The sequence below is a fragment of the Electrophorus electricus genome, chromosome 24 (assembly GCF_013358815.1).
Source record: "Electrophorus electricus isolate fEleEle1 chromosome 24, fEleEle1.pri, whole genome shotgun sequence".
Taxonomy (NCBI): Eukaryota; Metazoa; Chordata; class Actinopteri; order Gymnotiformes; family Gymnotidae; genus Electrophorus; species Electrophorus electricus.
In genome coordinates, this window is record NC_049558.1 from 6429290 (window position 1) to 6450221 (window position 20932).

Genomic DNA, 20932 nt, shown 5'->3' on the forward strand with positions numbered 1-20932 from the left:
CTCATTATTGGACTGGGGTTTAATACACAAAAATGACCTCCTGACATGCAGTGTGCAAATAACGCCTACCAACAATCCAGCAAAGCCATGCAGATAAGGTGGTTAGTTCTGCGGCAGAGAGCTCTGATCTGAGATCTGCTCTTCCCACAGCTGAGAATTTAGAAGTGGCAAATAAGATAGATATATGCATGCGTGTGGGGGGTTGCCAAGCCTGGTTGCAGTGGTCCACTACTGAGTAGAGGTTAGTTTCAACCCTTTTTCCACGTTATTATTTCTACATACACATAGGCATAAGCAAATGTGGCACAAATTACCATGGAGATTTCATACATACATACATTTCTGGATAAGGAATTATGGGTTGTAAATATCAGAAGTTGGAAGGAATAATCAAAAACAAACAATCATAAGGCACGTGATTTCTGGCTTACATGCAGAAGAAATTCACTTCTCCCATCCCAGGTCTTGCATTAACACAGTCTTCAGGTCTGTGAGCTTAGATACTAAGAATGTGTCATTTCTAAGAGGTTTCAAAGCAGGCTTGCCTACGCTGGGCCAGAACAGACGGCTTGGACACAATCCAGGATGTAATAGGAAACTGGCAACCTTGTAAGGGAAAGATTATTATTTTTGAGCAATGAATAACTAGCTTTTGTGAAGTCAATTCCCAGAACTGTCTCAAAAAATGTTCTGTACCTTGACCTCACATGTTTTTTAAGTGTACTGTACATCATTAAATGAACCTAATCTCGTTTGTCAGAGCTGCCTGCCTGACTTCATAAGTGTGTGTCAAAGGTAAACTGACTTAAAAGAGGGAAAGGCAGAGCGAGTATGCATATCAAAGGTAGGGAAACATTCCTCTGCATCTATTGCGTTTCTACCAGGATATAATTCATGTTATGCTGTGAATATTTTAGCGAAAGTAATGAGCCGTCAAAATGTATGTTCTTTTTTTTTTTAGCAAATATGCGGATCTGACTTTATTATTTAGGCCACAGTTGTTAAAATGAGCTGTATCTTTAACATGCAAGATGAAAGTTTTTTAAAAAAGTAGATAGTTAAACCCTGACATTAAATCACTTTTTGCTTCCACTGGAAAACACCAAGAGTGTTTGCTCCCTTTTTGCAAAAGTCTCCTGTATAGATTATGATTATTTCTCTGTTAGATTGGACTGAACCTGAATGAGCAAGAAAAACAGAAATGACTGAAAAAGCCTTGGTACAGAAGATATGGTGGCTCTGTGCCCAGGTTTTACTTCTCTCTCAAGTTTCTTTAAGCTGTAGGCCTGGCACTTTACAGAAGTGTCTCGCAGCGCCTTTTGTGCCGGGTCACAATTTGGTTGGTGAGGGTTTTGACGTGGTAACACTGCAGCATAAAGGGGCATATGTGAGTGACATGCAGACCTTCCTGACACCCTCGAACTCCTGCACACTGTGTGAAAACAGACACATGGGCTCTCAGCTGCAGAAGGTTCCTCTGTCTGTGCTGGACTGGCGCGCCTTCAGCAGGTGCAACCTTGACATCTCCAGCGCCGTCTTCACCTCCATTGGCGCTCTGTTGGAGAGCTCCAAGAACGTCATCGAGAATGACTGGAAGGCCGACTTGGATCTCGTAAGCCTGGTGCAGCTGCAGCTCGCAGGCAGCAAGTCCTCTGAGTCGGGTTTCGCAACGTCAAGAGTCAAAGTTGACAAGACTTACTTCTCCTCCCATGAGTTAAGCTGCACTTACTACAGGTCAGGTTTAATTGCTGTCAATTGTTACGCATTACCAGTGATATATGATGACTTGCTGTTTGCAAGCACTTGTGCATGCATGTGTGTGTGTGGCGCACTCTGCTTTTTCCTTTGTTGCTGGATTGTTGAGAAATCTACAATATATTTGTATAGACATCGTTTGCAAATTATTAATGTGTTGATAAATTAAATTAAATAATGTCCAACCATAGTGTTAGTGTTCTACTTGATAATTCTTTAAAAATTTGAACATCAGTGAATTGCAACAGACATAACTTAGCAAACTAGGAAAGACAAACTAACCCCCACCCCAAAAAAAACAACCCCCCACAAAAAACAGGTTTGTAATTTTTCATTTTTTTTCCTCTTCTGTTTTCAGTTGCCGAGTCTCACACCCTACCCCTCTCAGTTCAGAGTTCCACCAGCACCTTCTCTCTCTGCCGAACAGCAGCACAGCTGATGCCATGCAACAATAGCGCAGTTTTATTGACATATATGGGACCCACTATATTCGGCAGGTCACCCTTGGGGGCAAATATAAGAGGGTGACCTCAATTCGCACATGCTTGACAACCCTCAACAGTGTCTCCACCAGTGAGGTTAAGGATTGTCTCAACGTAGGTCTAAAAGTAGGGCTTGGGATAGTTGATGCCTCCAGCTCTGGGAAAAAGTGTGAGAACATCTTGCTGAACCGAGACAGCATGACGGGTTTCAGTGAGGGCTATATGAACCACATGACCAAGGTTTCTGGTGGGAACGGATGGCTAGGAGAAATTTCATTGACGAGAAACAACTCTGATGGCTTCTACACTTGGATTGGCAGCCTCAAAAATACTCCAGACATCATATCCTATTCTCTCGAACCTCTGCATTATCTGGTGAAAGATGCAGCCGTGAAAAGAAACCTACAAACCGCCATAGAACGATACATTATGGAAAACGGGCAGCCAAAAAATCAGCCATCTCCAGGGTGTGGTTGGAATAAACCCAACATCTCTCCAAACTGCTGCCCTTTAAGTGCCCGGAGAGGAGTGCTGGGGGTGACTGTGATCAGAGCTTGGGGACTGAAAGGTGACCCAGTGGGCCGGACTGAGGGCTATGTCAAACTGTGGTACGATGGCAACTACAGACAAACCCACTGGATCAGATCAAACAGTCCATGGTGGAACCTGCATTACGACTTTGGGAACGTCTACACTGGTCACCACCTTAAACTGGAGGTATGGGATAAAGACGTTCAACATGATGACCACCTTGGAGGCTGCTGGGTCAGTCTGAGAAGAGGGTTCCATAAGCACAGCTGCGGACTTAAGCACGGTGGAGTCGAGATTTCTTTCAACCTGCAGTGTGATCCACATCTAACCGGGTCTTTCTGTGATATCTACTGGCCTTACCCATAGCAACAAATCCTGTTTTTCCATTGTCTCTGAAAAAAAAATACAGCAAAAAATAGTTTTATTATGATGTAATTGATCCAATATATACACTGTAATGAGTAATACATTAATCACAGTGCCTTGCAATAAATGCAATACTATTTGACTACAAATAGTATTTGTGCCACCATGTATAAAAAGAAATTCAAATAAAGGCAAAGCAAAAAAAGAAAAATATTAAACTAGCTGTTTGTATAGAATCCAGTCCATGGAAGTCTATGCGTCATTGCAATCTGCTTGACTAAGAATTGATAAAGGCCTGTCTTCAGAAATACTTATTATATGTTGTACCATATTGCAACACAATATTGTGAAGTGCAAGTAATTAAAATGATGTGTTTTGCACCAACAGGATCTACTCCTGGTTGTAAGATAAGTCAGTTGTAACTTTCTGGGTGTAACTATGATTATTGCAGCAACAGGTCACAACACTGGGTGTAAAATAGACATCTAGCCAGTAGCACATGTAAAGGCAGATTATATGATGAATCTGTGGAACCTGCTTTAAATCTGCAATGGTATATTGGTTATGATGCAGACATTGCAGCTATCCTCTAAATGTCTATAATGATGCAGAGCTTATTGAGAGATTTTAGACTTAGCATGTTCATTATAAGATAAATGAGTTCTGTTCTGATTGGCTGCCTTGTATTGTGCATCATTTCAAACGCACACAGAGCTGAAACACCTGAGAGCTGCGATGTAAGTGGGTGGTACTAAACTGCTGAATAGGCAGAGAGCTGTAAATGAGTTCTCGTAACATCAGAAAAACAGACATTTCAAAACTGTTTTTTTCAATATAGGTGCTATACATTGACTAGGGGACTAGGGGATCATTGGTTTGTTTTGAAACTTTAACAATATTTACATATTACAATGTTATTTATATTCAGTAAAATAAGGAAAATTTGATTTTCTATTACATTTTACTTCAATGGATCTCACACAACTTTATATAATATAATTTGATTGTTTAAATTATATCTTCAAGAAATATGAAAGGTAATGTGTTATGCTTGCAGTGTTTTTAAAAGACATTGATGACTGATATTTTCGTAAAGAAGATCAGATCACATTTTAGAAGTTATGGGGAAATCTGTGTAATTCAGAAGGGCTGAGAAACTGTGAACTGACATTTTAAGTAATATCAGATCAAAAACATCATCTAAACTGAGAGACTATTAACATCAGGTAATAAATGACAAGAATTTAAAATGGGACGGATGACACGGTGGAGAATATTTCATTGTCAGAGAGATCCTTATACAGAATGTGTCACGGTACGGCCCCTCCCCTCAAATGTCTCCCAGTGTGTGTGCGTGTGTGTGTGTGTGTGTGTGTGTGTGTGTGTGTGTGTTCGTCTGTGTGGTCACGGCCTCCCTGTGTTTCACACCTGCTCCTCATTGTGTATCGTTAGTGTGCATGTATATGTCTTATGTTTGCATGCGTGTTGTCGATGTTTAACCCGGTTAGCTTGCTAGTCACGCGTCCGTCTTTGTTTTGTGTTACAATAAAACGTTTCGTTGTGTTCGACACGACTCGTCCCCGCATCCTGCTTTTCCTAACCACGTCACAGAATGGATCTCATTTATAACTTTCACCGCTACGTGTGCAAAGGGACGCTACTGTATTGTAAGTTTAAACATTTTGTCGGCTCAGCGTTTATTCTTATATCATCATATTGGCATTTGCAATGCCGTTATGGACTGCGCCAATTATATATTACTGATATCTTTATTATATCGCATTAAGAGTATTCTGTACTACAGTAAGACTTGATGACAGACTATATCTACAAATTATTTCATGTTTATTACTCTATCCACATGATGGAGTAATTAAAGCTTAATTTTTATTTAGTAAACATATGCTTGCATCTTAAAGGATATACCTATAGTTCTAACCGAATTAAAGTTCTTGGTGCCGTACGACAACTCCTCTCATGTTTGTAGAACATGGGTGGTCTTGTCTGAAGGGTATACTGATGATTGTTATTCATTAGACCGTTTGGTTTAAGAACTTGCGCATGCAGTTTGTATACCGTCATGCTGTAAGAATGTCCTTTACAGAACAGTTCTGTTGTTGGTTCAGTTTCGTGTTATGTTCTGTTCTCCAACTCCTGTGGTCTTCCCCTGTTTCTTATTATGCCCTGAATAATCCTTCTATTTAAAAATGGTGCATTGTGTTTGTTTCTGATGGGTCTTGGCTGTAATGTTGTGGCTTGTCTTCAAGGTTTCAATTCCTGGATCCTTGTTTCATAGTCATCACATAGTATGTGTATGGGTTCTCTTACTTTGGACTGTTGTCTTCACTATGATTATTGTATTCCCTTCAATAAAAACTCACTTCCTCACACTTGCCTTCTGGCTCCACTTAGCCAACTTTACAACTCCTTTCCTCTTCTCTCTTTACACTTGTTCTCTTGGTGATGTAATAACATCTCATGGCTTCTCCTTCCACTGCCATGCTGACAACCTTTAGCTAATCCTTGCATTCTCACTGACATTCAGGTTTCCAGTCGCATCTCGGCATGGATGGCAGCTTACCACCTAAGGGAAAATCCCAGCAAGATGGAGCTCCTCTGTGTGGAATTACAGGTTCTCATTGTATTCTTGCAATCCCCTCTGAGAACTCTCTGGTATCCAAGGACGCATGATGCCTCACTGGGATTATAAATGACCAATTATTATTCTTCCCTCATGTTGCATACCTGACTTGACCATGCACGCTTTTCCTGTACATCATCTAGAGGTTTTGAATGTTTCTCTCTAGAGGCCAACCCGAAGCTCGGCCAGTCCTTCGAGACTCTCAAGACTGCACTACTGCAACTCGCTCCTGGCTGCATTACCTGTATGGGACATCAGCTCCTTGAAGCTGATCTAGAATGTCACAGCACAGCTTGTATTCAACTTTCTGCAGTTTATCCATGTCACCCTGCTGGTGTGTTCCCTGCAGCTACCCGCATCAGATTTAAAACCCTAATGCTTGCTTACAAATCCAAGCATAGACCAGCCCCTCCCTAGCTGATGGCAGTGGTCGAATCCTCAATTCTATGCAGAGACCTTTCAAGCTTTAAGTTTGGCCAGCTGGATTGACACATTCTGAAGATACAGGAAAGACGAGCATCAAGACTCTCGTCCTCACATCCAAGTAGAACAAACTTTCCCTGGCTGTTCAAGCAGCAGGGTCCCTTGCTGTCTTCAAACACAGACCGAAGATCTCTTCCAAGAGTACTTAAATTAAACATGAATGAAATATTTGATCTCTCTATTGTTATGCATCTTGGTATCAGCACTGAGTATTTTTAGGCTCTCGCCTATTTAAAGATGCATTTTCTGCATGGACAAATGGCACTAAGTCATTCTGGATAAGAGCATCCAATACATGCCATCTGAAAATGCTTTCATTCTCCAGTCAGTAAGACACAACCCCAACATTCAACACACGCACACACTGTTGGCATTCCCTACAATGCAGCTCCCTTTTCTGTAAATAACCTGTAAATCTTTTAATCAGTAGTGCTACATTTTTCCTTTGCTCATGTTTTGCTGCCTTAAAAAAAAAAGCCATGTCAAATATGGTCCGGAAATGGCGATAGATGAATGTCTCCTTTTATATCTACATGTCATGTCATTTACGTATTTCACTTATTCAATTATTTTGTTCTCTATATATACTCTTAGCTGTGTGTGCTTCTTAGTATCTCTGACTGTGTCATTCATTCTGAGAAATGTGCTCCAGGGCCCTGAGGAGGAACAGACAGGCAGGATCTGACTGATACCAGAGGGACAGATTAAGGTAAATAGGGAATCTTTTTTCGCTATTTGCCATATTTGTAAACTAAAAGGCGATGAACTGAATGAAACTGTTTAGGATTGGCATACGCGGTCTATAAGGTATTGTAAAGTTTCAGTAACACTGTCCTTTATCAGTTGACCCATCATGCCTCCCATTGGCTCATGAGTGCAACAACTATAAGAGTTTATTTTAGGTTGCTTTATTTTCTTGCTAATATTGGTTAATATGCAATACTGGTATCAACACAGGATTTAAATTATTTTTTGCTCAGGTAAGTTCCAAATATCTCTAAGTAAATAATTGACAATGGACACAATGCACATATACATATATAGATTAGTGCTCTCCCTCCCAAATAAATAAACAATACTGTAGCATTACTTGCATCACTGTTTATTTATGTTGGGTAAGAAAATTAGGTATAAACATGTTCATGATATTCAGCTATAAATCAATTATTTAATTGATTAAAAAAAAAAACTGGGGAAATGCATTTCAAATGTTTTGCACATGCATGGGTCCGGTGATACTCAGCATAGTCTCAGTTGCCTTTAAATGAAGTTTAAGACTTACTGAAACAAAACATTCAAGCATAATTTCACCCCTAGATGGCAGTCTGCCATTGCTGCATGTTAGCCTGAAGATATTTAATAACAAACAATACAAAAGAAATTCAGTGTAGTTTACAGTTCAAACCAGTATCTTGCAGTACTGTGTAGTTTACAGTTCAAGTAGGGAGAATGTATCTGTCTGGAAATGGACTTATGGATACTATAATAAGAGGTTTGTTAGCTTTTGCTTAAGTAAATATTACTATTACTATGTTACAACCATTAACTGCAGAGTGGTACACAGCCACCATAATGCATGTAGACTATAAATAATTCTCTAAAGTTAATGTTAATATAAAGCATATAAAACGTAATATAATCTGGATCAGAAATTATACGAATATTACACTAGTGGTAAATAATGTGCTACTCTGGGGTGTGTGATTGCCATATAGACAAACACACACACACACTCACACCTGCTTCTATGCCAATGTTTGGCCAGCAAACAGAGAACACATACATATATAATCTATATCTTGATATAAGAGGTTTAATCTGTTGTTGGACTAACCAAGCATTAGTGGTGGCAGCAGCAATGTAGTGAGGGAGTGTCTTTATTCTCTATTTCAGAATAAACGAAACAAACTGAAGACCAAAGCGGTGAGCTGGCTAAACCCTATAATTGCTAATCACTAGCAGTAGAACTGCTGAGATGCAGCACAGGCAGCAATCAGGGCATCTTGGACAGAGCAGTAGGCAAGTAATGCAGAGCACTGGGGGAGTGTAACTGTGGGCTTTATATAGGGAAGACAAACAAGGCACAGGTGCAAGCACTCAATAATCAGGTGATTGTGACAGTAGGTGTCCTGCAGGGTGCCTAGCATACCATGACGATAACCAAAAAGAGGGAAAAATTCTCTTTCTATATACAGTTCTCATCTGCTTTACTTTACTATGTAGCTCATCAGAAAAAGCACAGTGAATTGCATTGTACTCATACAATGAAAATAAAGGCTATTCTATTCTACAGTGGTCACTTGATTGCCAAAACCACATGGCTGAAGACAGGTAGGCATTGCCTGATCTAATGAACCTCAGTTTCTATAGTGATGTAAAGGTGGTCAGAATCTTTAATCCCAGCATGAATCTGGGAAAACCAGCTGAAGCATTTTCTTGGTGGAGCTATGCCATGCTGCTGATAGTGCATCCATTTATGACATTCTACCCTCTTTCAATTGGACACTTCTAGCACAAGAATGCACCACACAATGGAGCACCTATCATCTCATTGTGGTCCCATGAGTCTGATAGTGTCCTTTTACTCCACTGGTGTGCACAGTAGCCAGATATCAGTCAGGTAGGGTAGGTTTAGCATAGGCTAGTGCAATTTACAGGATCGCAGGACAAATGCATGGACTCAGGACCTGCACTATTGAGGCAGCGTGGACCCAAATCCCAAAGGAAAGATCCCAGGACCTTGAATCGATGCCATGAAAAATTCAGGCTGCTCTGGAAGAAAAAGAGCACCCTGGTCAGTACTGGATAAGTGTAAATTACATAGCGGTAATAGTACATATGTGTTTTTGTGGCTTATGCACTCTTTTTTTTGTGTGTGTGACTGACTGTACTTACCTCTAAATTATTATTGCAGATGCTGTGCGTTGAATAGTAATTCAGTACCTCTGGGGCATGGAATTAACAAAGGTCAATTCAACACATTATGAAACTATACTGAGCATTGTATAAACATTGAGAGAGAAACACATGCGCGCACACACACTGTGTGTTTGTCATAAGCAGGTCATGCCAATTTGCTTTCGGTAGTACTTCACTGTCTGCCATGACTTTGAGCACGCATGCAGGATTGCGCATACTCTGATGATCTGCCAGAATTCTTTGGCAAATACTCTGGTAGCAATGAAAGAAAAATGCAAATATCTACTAAAACATTCTAATAGGCCAAATGGGTGCCAAGTCATGTTTATTTATATACAAGTGTAGTTGACCTACTTTGTGCTTTACATGTACTAAAATAGATAAGTATTCTTTTATTCTTAACTAAGAATAAAAATATCAAAATATTACATGCACAAGGTAAATGCATTCAAATTAAAAGCAAAAAAGAAAAGGTAGTAAAATTCTAAATTCAAAACAGCACTTCACTTAAAAAATATTCAATCAAAATATGAACATACTCAAGTGGACTCATATGCCACAGAGAAAAGGTATGAGGATCTCATGAGTTGAGGCACACTGTTCCACAGTCTGGGAGCTGCCACAGAGAAAGTGCCATCCCTTTGTCTCTAGGCGGGGTTGTGGAGCAGATGTGCCACTGCTCAGAGTCCTGGCTATACACTGGTGCTGAGCTTTAAAACCAAACAACAAACCAAAGGACCTTCAAATCAATTGTAGGTTTTAAAATTAACCAGTGAAATGAAGCAAGTATGGGGGAAATATGTTCTCGTTTCCTAGACCTAGTGAGGAACTTGGCTGCAGCATTTTGTAATAACTGTAGACGAGTTAAATGTGACTGACTGTGTAACCCCCATATACAGTGAGTTATAGGGGTCAAGGCAGGACAAAATGAATGCATGAATAACTGGTTCAAGGTTTTAGACCAAGGTCTCTATAGATGTAGAGGCAGTAAAAAGCACTTGCACAGTTGATGAAGAACCTCTGCCTGAAAAAAAACTCATTTCATTTCTGTGGAAACCTTGTGTGTTCACTGCTATTATTACTACCACTACATCTTTAAATACAATGCAGTGATTGATCACACTTTAATATTTACAATTAGAGTATGAACCAGGCCAACTCTCCATCCTTTGGTGAGCTAGAACATCTAAACAAATGTGATTTTAACAGTTTCAGTAAGGAAATGTCTCCACACACTACTGTTAAATTGTTTAGACTATTTTTTCTTTTTCTTTTTTTCTTTTAAATTAAATTTGAAGTTTCCGTTCTGTAATAATAATAATTATTATTATTATTTACAAGTGGTGGTGGTAGTAGTAGTAATAAATCATTAATTTCATGTTCAAAGGGAAGGAAGGAAGTGTTGAAAATGAAGGCTAGTCCTTGCTTTTGAAGCGGTACGTGTCCGTCTAATCAGGAACAAGAAACACACTGTGCAGCTTCAAAACCAGTTTGTGTAGACATGTGCAGGACTGGAAGATAACCAGATGCGACTGTGCTTGGAGCAAGAGCAGTTCACTCCGAGAATGACAAGCTTGGCAGGAGAGGCAGAGAGCAGCGTGCTTGGGGGAATGATCAGGCTGTTGTATTGATTTGTTGCACTCGAGGTCTATCTGCATACAGTTTCATCTTATAAATCTTAAGATTATAAACTTCAATGGCTATTTAATGTTCACCTGTGTGTGTGTGTGTGTGTGTGTGTGTGTGTGTGTGTGTATATATATATATATATATATATATATATATATATATATTGTGTGTGTGTGTGTGTGTGCTGATGGTCCTGCCTCAGCATCATTAGTGCAGGATTAATGCGGGGTGAATGTTGCTGTTGAGCACTGTGTAATTGCTGTGGCTTCATACCATTTTCTAGATATAAATGGAAGTGTTCTGGTTTTTTTTTTTTGCTTTTCCAGAGTGGCCTGCTGCTTTATCACCATGTAGATAAAGACAGGGATTATGCTAGTCCATCCTAACACAGCCTTGTTCAGGGAATAGGCTATTCCACCCTAGCACAGCCTTAGTTAGGTGTTAGCCCAGTATGTTATAATTTGCCTGTGTACAGGGGTGAGGAGTTTGAGTGTGTGGGGGGTAGGTTTAACATGCTTATACCTCAGCACTAGGCCTAACTGTCCGAGTGACACAGGGAAACAGGGAAAATAATGGCCAGAGAGTCTTCAATTTAGCTTCCTATTGATTTCTTCCCTATCCCTATCAGGTCTCCTTTCCTTTTCCTCCCCTTAGACCAGAGGAACTCACAACATGCTGAATGTTTTATGCTGAAGCGTGAGAGTGAACAAGAGGCTGAGACATGGGAAGGATGAAAAAGGTAACAAAGTGAGACGGAAGTTAGATTTTAGTCAAATATGCCCACTTGGATTTCTGCTCAGGGAAGAAAACAGAGGCCGAAGACCCTTACAGTACTTTTGTTTCTCTCTTTTTCTCCACAGTGAGCCCCGTTTGTGGATGTTTACAACCTGCGATGATGCACTAACTGCTTTAGTCTTTTCATGACTGGATCAAAAGTTTTCACAAGAACAAATGTTTAAACTACCCCCTCTGCCAACACACAACTAGAGAGCTGGACAGGTGTTCCTGTATAAGTACAGACTTATAGTGAATGAAGGACAAAATGTGTTTACAGTACACCCTGATTACAGTTGCTTATCTAAGATGGAATGGAAAGTCGGAGTTAAAAAAAAAGGTTGGTTTTTTTTTTCCTCTTGTAATGTTTGGGCAGGGGATAAATTATGAAAAGATTAAATTACAATGTAAAAAATAAGCGACTATCTTATTTATAAAAATATAGGTGTGACAGCATCGTTCCAACGCACTAGCCTTTTCCTGGCCAGACTTGGGTCACCGTCGCCTGAGCACTGATGAGCAGCACTCTCCTTCGTTCCAGCTCCCTTTATAACGTCCCAGTTTCCCCCCTCAAACTTGCGAAGTATTGCATTCCTCTATGCGTACCGAGCGTTCTTTATTCTTGTTTCCCCTGGCTTTTGACCTCTGCTTCCTCCCCAGACTATGCCTTGTTCCTAGCCCCTTGGGTTACTTTGGTTTGTGCCTGCTGACTTGCAGTGTGAACAGTACCCGCCAGTCTCCTGATCCGAACTTCCCCAGCATTGACGACTACCCTACATATCCACCTCACACCCATTCCTGCCAGTACCGATAAACCCGTGCACTTGGATCCTCACTTACCTGTGTCTTGGAGTTCGTTACAATATGACATTGTTTCTAGTTAGGTTTTTGCTGCTAATAAACTGATAGATATTAACTATGCAAAATCTTCAGTTATAGCACTGAGAAATAACAATTATCAGTGGCAGTAGACCTAGAGAACAACCAGTGTGATGGAGGGAATATTAACAAATAAGGTTGGAGATGTTTCACATATACCTTTTCAAAATGTCTTCTCAATGTATTTTGAATAAATTGGAATACATTTAGAACAGAGTATCCAGTATTCAACCATCAGTAACATTGTTTTCAAATCTTAAGCATTGTGTTATGTGTGTGTGTGTGTGTGTGTGTGTGTGTGTGTGTAGCTAGCCACTTGTGGCTTTTTACATATGGGACACAATGAGTGTCTTACAAACGCGTGTGAAAATGGCGAGAAGTGTGTATGTGTGCTTATCAGACTTTTCAGTGACACAATGCGCTGATAAACAGGCTCCATCAATCTCTTTCATGTCTGTCTGTGATAGAGAGCCCCTCTGATTGGTCACTGCTTGTTTGTTTGTTAGTGCATACACCTCTGCTTACACATCTATCTAGTGTGTCTGAAAACAGTACCTGAAACAGTAAGAGAAAGCGCGGGGTAGTGGCGATCCATACATTACACACCGTCTCTTTTCCTCCTTATTCGGTTTCCTCTCTCTCCCTCCATCTCTCTCACACGCGGACTCTCCTTTCTGTTCGATATGTCACTGCTACTGTGTACTTGGCATATCAACGATAGCTATATCTACGCAGGTTTTAAAAAGTTATGTGCATGCCCTCCCATGGGAGGTGAATAGCGGAGCTGCTCGGTCTGTTGTTCTGTAACTTGATCGTAACACCTTTGTAACCGTCAAGTTTTAGTGACATTTTTTTCTCTCATCAGGTAGTTTCACAGTCTCCATCTGACTGCAGTCCTATCGCTCTGTATGCATATGCTTCAAAGTACAGCCTTTGTTTAATGAATTTGTTTGGGTAGCAGCATATTCAAGCACATTTAAGCAGACACTTCTCAGCCGCTGGGACGGCTCTCCCAGCAGGCCACTTCTACTTCATCTCCTCCCACTCCACACTCTACACTGCTTCTCTTGCATCCTGCCCAGGATTAATCATAATAATAATTGTTGTAATATGCAGACTTGTGACTTTTATTGCTGCTGTTGATCATTTTTCTTAGTACTACATAAAGGAGAGCAACTGTTAGGCTCGGTGTGGCCTGGTTATTCAGATGTGCTTTTAGCCTACCTAGCTTTGGGCATTACAAGCTTTTTTCATGCTCATTGAATAACTGGATGTCATAAATGCTGAATCTGGAAAAAAAAATCTTATTAAATGGCACACTTGATTACATTGTAGAGGTCCCCGTGCTGCAGCTGTCGTGGGTGGGCTACTCAGACTGATTAGCAGTGGAAGTTAGCTGTGTTTGTGTGTCTTTGTGACAAAGCGGTGTTTAGTGTCTGTAAGCCTTCACCCTTTCCAGGCTATGCGGAGGTGTGTCGGTATCTGTTAGGAATTCCTAAAGCAACCCTGCTCACAGGACACAAACACACACACAGACACACACACACACACACACATTTGCACGCACCTTCCCTATCTACTAGTTTTCTCTTTATCTCCACCTGTCTTAGACATAGTGCAGTGACTTTGACTGCTGCAGAGTTCACTTCTCCCTATTCACTATAATATTACACAACTTTGTTCCGCCACATTGTAGTGGTGCCCAATAACGAATATCCAGTGCTCTACATCAGTCCCACAATGCACCCCAGTAAGAAGAGTGCAAATGATGCAGCCTAGCAGACAGGGAATATCCATGCTGCACCATTTGCTTTGAAGATTCACGTGCAGCTTATCTGAGGAGAATGGAGGGATGACAGGGACCTCTTCAGAGACCTCACAGGCCTGTTGCAAATGTGAATAGTAGGTTAAACGAAGAAATGCTTTCATTTTTTCGGAAGGTCTTTCTGCAATCACATAGGTTGATTTGTGAAATAATCAGGTGAAATCAATCTAACTGATTGTTTACATTATCTAAGGGACTGAGGACTGATGTGAAACTGTATGTGTAGCTTGGGTACCTGCGTACCTTATCTGGGGTACCTGCGTACCTTATCTGGGGTACCTGCGTACCTTATCTGGGGTACCTGGCATGTTGTTCAACTTGTTACAATGGACTGTGGTATGATGTTCAGATTGTTAATCTGCTATCAGAAATAATGAGCTGACATACAAAATATAATGTCCACAATTGTGTAATAAGTGCTCTATGTAGTGATCCAGATTTTTCCATGACAGTGAATAGGGCACCGTTTTATGAAACTGTTAAAACATTTGGAAACAGTTCTAGGCTATCACTATAAGCAATATACCAAAGTTCTGAGTTTCAGTCACATGAGGTTTTCCCTCCTTTTCTTTAGGCATAGTTTTGGGTTTTTTTCATTGTCCTAAAGGTTTATTTATTGATTTTTTTGAGGGTTTTCCATCATCTTGTGAGTTGATATATGACTTGATAGCATTGCTTTTAGTGATTATATTACTGGAAGTGAGTTCTTGAGTAATGGAAAATTTGTGTGTGTGTGTGTGTGTGTGTGTGTGTGTGTGTGTGTGTGTGTAATAAATATCACATTCTGTTAAAAAAAAAAAAAAGATTTTTTTAAAATGTGTACTTTGTTTATTTAGTTATTTTCTGGAACTCACTGCTGTTTGCCCCAGCAGTCTGATGTGAAATAGGGGAATAATTGAATACATTGACATTTGGTCATTACATTAGCAAGAAAATAGAGTTCAAGTAGAAAGAGAAGGGGCAGGCTTGTATAGGACTGTGTGTGTGTGTGTGTGTGAATTGCTGAATTCTGTACTGTCCTCTTGTATAGCTGACACTGGGTTTTCACCCAGCTCTAACAGAGGGCAGAGCACACCCTATATGTCACATATGTCACAGCCCGTGTGCCACTCCAGGATCTTGCCATAATCATTTTGTCTAGATTGAATTTGGATCCATTTGTACTTGTAGTGTTCAGCACTGACAGGAAATATCACAATTTCAACATGGACTCAATGCATTTCTGCCAAAAATTATGCATTATCCCCAGAACTAGGCCGAATCTATGTAACAATTAGCGTTAGAATGTGTTTTCCGCAAATTCCACTTCCCGTTACACGCGTAAACTAGGCAAGTTACCCTGCTTATAACGAAAACGTTTTAGTGTCGCTGCCGTGTTTGCTGCTTTGCCTTTAGCGTCGCGCCTGCATCTCCTCCATCTCCCCGTTAATTTTCACTTTTAGCCGATGCCCAATTATTTCACACGGACTCCGATTTACAGCCGGTTACGTCGGCGCACAAAAAGGAGGCTAATGAAGTACCCTTGCAGTCATGAAGGGCCACGTTCGCAAACTAAGTGAGGTTAATTACAGTAACATAACTAGCAAGTTAAAGGAAACGGTGACCACGGTGATTACGTCAGAGCCCGGGTGGTGCGGCATGCTTAACTGACGGACATGCTGCACCCTGCGTGCGCTGTTCAAATTCCGTTTCACTCCCTTCTGTGTCGAGCCCCACTTAGTTTTCCTGTTTTAACTGTGGAGGTCGGCAGCTGGCAGCGACGCTGTGAATGCATTAGCATTATTAGTAATTAAAGTAAATGATGTTATTAGTGTTATTAATAGAGAAGCATTTTGAAGGCGCATAACAACGAAGTGACAAATTATAACGACTTGATGAATATTCATTTGTGTGTATGCAAGATATGTGTGAGATCTTTTTCAGATTCACAACAGTGATCAGACAAAGAGTATGCAAGTAAGTAATTGTTTACTATAAATTCTGAACTAGGTGTGTGTGTGTGTGTGTGTGTGTGTGTGTGCATACGTACACTTGCATGCATGCATGCATGTGCACACCTATGTCCAGCCAAAATAAACCCAAACACAATTTCACAATGGAAAAAATGACAATAAGAAATCTCTTAAGTAGACTAAAGAAAATGAATGTGCTGACACATCACTTCAATATAGTGTCACTGGCATCGACCCTTCCATCTATGGCAATATTGCTGTAATTTTTCTGCTGAACTGTACGAAGATTAGAAAACAGTCTGAAATGTTCCTCTGCGTTATTGATTGTTACTGGGACTGAGTTATGAAGTTGCCATGGTGAAACTCCTATTTCAAACGGCCTAATTTAATCCTATTGTATAATAACCGCCCTGAGGTTGTGGCTAAAACACCTGACCATTCCACAAAGAGCACCTTCAGCAGATTTTCCTTAGTATGTTGGCTCACCAAACAATAAAACTCCTTTGACTTTTTTTTTTTAAACTGTGGTCATCTATTGTAATTCATACAACAGGGGCAATTTCAGTAGGCGATAGGGTTGCAGACTGACTGATGTGAAATACTGGCCTTTATTAAACTCCAGTCATGACTTTGATCTGGTGGTCATGACTTTTGATCCGGTAATCAAGTACTGGACCGCACATGATATGAATCACTTGGAGCAAAGGAAACTGCAGTGTTGTAGACAGACACACTTGGTTTGGCGGGTCAGGCCTCTGTTATGTACACTGGGATTTAAATGACTCTTGCAAACTTTACATTGGAGTGTTTTATCCTCTCTGAAGCTAAGGGAAAGGCCTGCTCACTGGTTTGTCCAGAAATAAAAGTTATTATGGTTTTAAGTGTTTGTATCTTTCCTTGCAAAACTCATCCTTGTACACAAGGAATAAATGTCCATAATTTTGAGTCTTCTATTTCAAATTCAAAGTTTATTTGCCACATACATAGTCATACATAGTATAACTGGCATGGTATATTCGGCATTTGGAGCAACTCCACAGAAAAACTGGGCCTGTGTCATTTAATCATCCTGGCTTTGGTATGCCAATACATTACCTGGTTTAGTACATCTACTTTAACTTACGAACAGGGTATTTTAAATACGTGGAATTAAAATACTTCAGCACATATATTGTAACATGTAACTGTCCTGAGTGAAAAGTAAAACGCAATTTGTACATCAAGATGTACAACATTATGGAATAGCATTTTTCATCTGAAATACTAAAATATTTTATAAGATATATTTATAAAAATATACATATTCATTGCTTTCTTTTAGGCTAACAATGTTTTTCTATGTTCTCACTCCGAAACTTCAAACTCTTCCAGTTAACATTACAAGATGACCAAGAACTCTATTAACTGTTCACACTGATAAAGTGTAAGGAGTTTAAAGATTTTATTTAGTTCCCACTATTCCAGTCACTTTGCACAGTGTTCACTGGACTTTTTCAAAAGGTCCTCGTTTCACCTGAGCGTTACCCCTGAACAGACACGTCTGTCATGAGAGGAAAGGCAGCTTCCAGCAGCCTGCACTCACTGTAGCCTCCTGGTTCAGCTCAGTCTGAATACTTTGCTTGAACTCCCTGCCTGCCATGTGTGAATGAGTAGATTTACACAATCGCTTGACAGAGTGACGTAATAATATTAGCTTCTACAAAATCTCTTGGGTCACCTGGACCTGACTCACTTCTGTGCTTGCAGTAATACGCAGCATGCTTAAGATGACTGTTTAGTCTATAGTCAGCAAAATGCTTTGAAATTCCACAATGGATTTGATGTGGTAGAATTAAACATGAATCTTAATTACATAGAAAAAACCTACCAGTGATTTAAAAAATCCAGGGCCAGAAATTTGTTTTAAGTTAAGACTTCTGGTTTACAGGTTTCAGGAATAAGAAGTGTTCCACACACCTTAAGGAAGAGGATTATAAAACTCAAAACATTTAACTATGACAGGCTAATAATATTGAGTACAGTCACATCAAACTGCTTTAAAAGTAAATGATTCAATGTAAATCTTTATTAATATGCACATTTCTTACTGCAAGTACCAAATTTATTTTCAAGAGGACACCGGGTGTGTGTTGATAAATTATAGAGTGCTTTTACTGGCTTCTGTGCCAGTAGCCTAGAGCTGTTGATCCATCAATCCAATGTTAATGAGGAGAGCCATATTGGATCAGAGCAAATGTTGTCTTAGATTATAGGCTTAATAATGAGTAATCTCCCAAAAGACACTGGATTTCACTCAGTCATTTGAAGAGATCTGCAAACCATTTTCAGCCTTCGGCTCTTAACACAAGCCATGATACAATGCTTTTATAATCAGTGGATGTGCTGATAGAAACACATTTCTAACAGAGTTGCAAATTATGATGTTGTACTTAATACAGAACAAGAGATGTGAAGATGTTTTTTTTTTTTTGACATTGTAAGAGCTGTTTGTTTTCTAACCTGGATTCCTCCACAGAGCTGTGTGTGTGTGACAGAGAGTGTGTGCATATAGGCCGTGCAGTATGTGAAGGTATATATGCTATGAATGCATTGGGTGATATTGAGGAAACACTTTGTCTTTGACTTTCAGTTTGCTTACTACACGGCTGTATAGTGGATTAGATATTAAACATTTACATTAACGGCATTTAGCAGATGCTCTTATCCAGAGCGACTTACAAAAGTGCTTAGTCATTTACTCATAGAATATCCTAGTACAGTACAGTAGGTTAGACTCAAACATACCAATGAAACAGAATACTGTAGAATACAGGGAAGACATAAGGTCTATCTTAAACAATGATAAGTGCTATAACCAATAAGTGCTAGTTTGTTAAACAACATAAACAGTACCCTACAATAAGTACTAATTTTTAAAAACACACCTTATTTATGACACGGCAGGTAGAGTCACTGCATGTTTCTTATCTTTTTAGAAAAGACTTACAACTAAGATGGGGGGTGTCAAAGATAAATCAATGTTTTTTTACAGAGCCATTCGGCATCAGTGCAGGTCAGGCCAGTATCAAAACACTTGATACTCACTCTCTCTCACTACAGTAGTTATAAAGTATATGACAACTGGATTCTTCATAAAAAGTCAGTGCAATTTATCTGAACATAAAAATGATATTCTATATGACTATTTTATTTCTCTTAAAAATAATAGGCAGGTGTAACGTATTTATCAGTTTTCTTATAATGGTTGACACAGAACGCTGGAATACTTAAATGCAGTTTCAATGAATCTATTGTAATTAATGGAGGATCTTCAATTCTTCAAGGAGAAAAATACAGTGTGATTTTTTTTTTTTCATTTAAAATGTAGAGAAATGGACAAGTGGAGAAGGCCAGAAGGAGTAGGTGATGTGAATAAGAGGGTAGGACCCTGTGTGAGTGTTCATCCTTGGACCATTTCATGCAGGGAGTAACAAATGTACTCAAACAGCAATACAGTGTGAAAAACAGAGCTGGACTCTCCACTCCAACATCTTGGCTGTGTTTGTGGGTGTTTTGTCCCCATGGTAACCAGCCTTCCTCTCAATCTCAATATTAAAATGTCTACTATTGTTTTATGTGGGTTGGCATAGTGCACCCAAAGTCACCTGCAACATAAATCTATGTTCAGGAGAGGACGGCCTTATCATATTATGGTTGCAGTACAGTGTGTGCATGCGTGCGTGTGTGTGTGTGTGTGTGTTTGTGTGGTGTCTGTTTGCATTTTAGGGGTTAAGGTGAAACGTGCAGTATGTCTTGTCTATTGAGCTGCTGTAGCAGACTTCATCTCTTTTTTTTGGAGGGAGTTGAGTCAGTGGCTAGCAGACAGACCCAATGATTGATATAAAAGGTACCAGTCAAAGAATACTAGCGTGAGACCTACAGTTGCAATCAGGGATTTCAGGGAAAGAAAGTGGAAACAAATATTCTGAACCACAGAGGAGACACTGTAGGCTTTAGGATGCAGTAAACGACACAACTGTAAATGCAAGAACCAAAATTGAAAACTATAAACTGGTTACAGATCAAATTCTTTTTCATTCACATTGCATGTCTGGGGGAAAAAGCAGGTTAAGTGATGCATGATTCTATTGTAATATAACATAAATGTGGTGTAAAATAAAAGCATCTATAAAGGTCCCTGACTGTGGTTCTATGCCTTCAGCACATGGATACTCCCATAGGTCACAGCGTTAGTGACACAGCACTCACATCTAACACAAACTGGTCTTGTACAATTTCCATGAATAGTGTAAAACAATCAAAACCTTTTACTGTTCAAACAAACATATATTATGGTTGTAATATAACACAGACCGAGGTAAAAAAAAAAACAAAACACTTTTTTTTTTTTTTTTTTATTGGTGCGGGCCAACCTGTAAAATGTCACAGGTTCAAGGTGTACATTAAGTTATTTAGGTCATAAGCTAGATTCAGTGCTATGAATGTACTGTCAGTCTGCAGATAGCATTTCTCTCGTCTCTGTATTTGTCTATTTGTGCATGTGTGTGCGCGCGCGCGTGTGTGTGTGCAAGTGAAGCTGTGAAGTGTGAGGGAAGCTGAGAAAACTGTTAGGTATATGTGTTTGTAGGTGTTTGAAAGTGTGTTTCCAAACACATGTACTGCACACAGATCAGTCAAAGGCTAGTTCATCGCGGG

The 20932-nt window shown here is 39.8% G+C and overlaps 2 long non-coding RNA genes and 1 pseudogene across 3 annotated transcripts; 2 read left to right on the forward strand and 1 right to left on the reverse strand.

Moving 5' to 3' along the window:
• Nucleotides 1-895: 895 nt before the first annotated feature.
• Nucleotides 896-3637, forward strand: LOC113575482 (annotated as a pseudogene).
• Nucleotides 3638-4587: 950 nt separating this feature from the next.
• LOC113575471 lies at nt 4588-12462 on the forward strand. Of its 2 annotated transcripts, XR_004775588.1 has the most exons (5): nt 4588-4802; nt 6912-6968; nt 8153-8182; nt 11462-11554; nt 11668-12462. It is a non-coding gene; the product is annotated as an uncharacterized LOC113575471 (long non-coding RNA). The 2 variants fall into 2 exon arrangements; XR_003410419.2 differs by lacking the exon at nt 8153-8182.
• Nucleotides 7366-9875, reverse strand: LOC113575472. Its single transcript, XR_003410420.2, has 3 exons — nt 9718-9875; nt 9155-9204; nt 7366-9031 (listed from the first exon to the last, which is right to left on the reverse strand). It is a non-coding gene; the product is annotated as an uncharacterized LOC113575472 (long non-coding RNA).
• Nucleotides 12463-20932: the final 8470 nt, after the last annotated feature.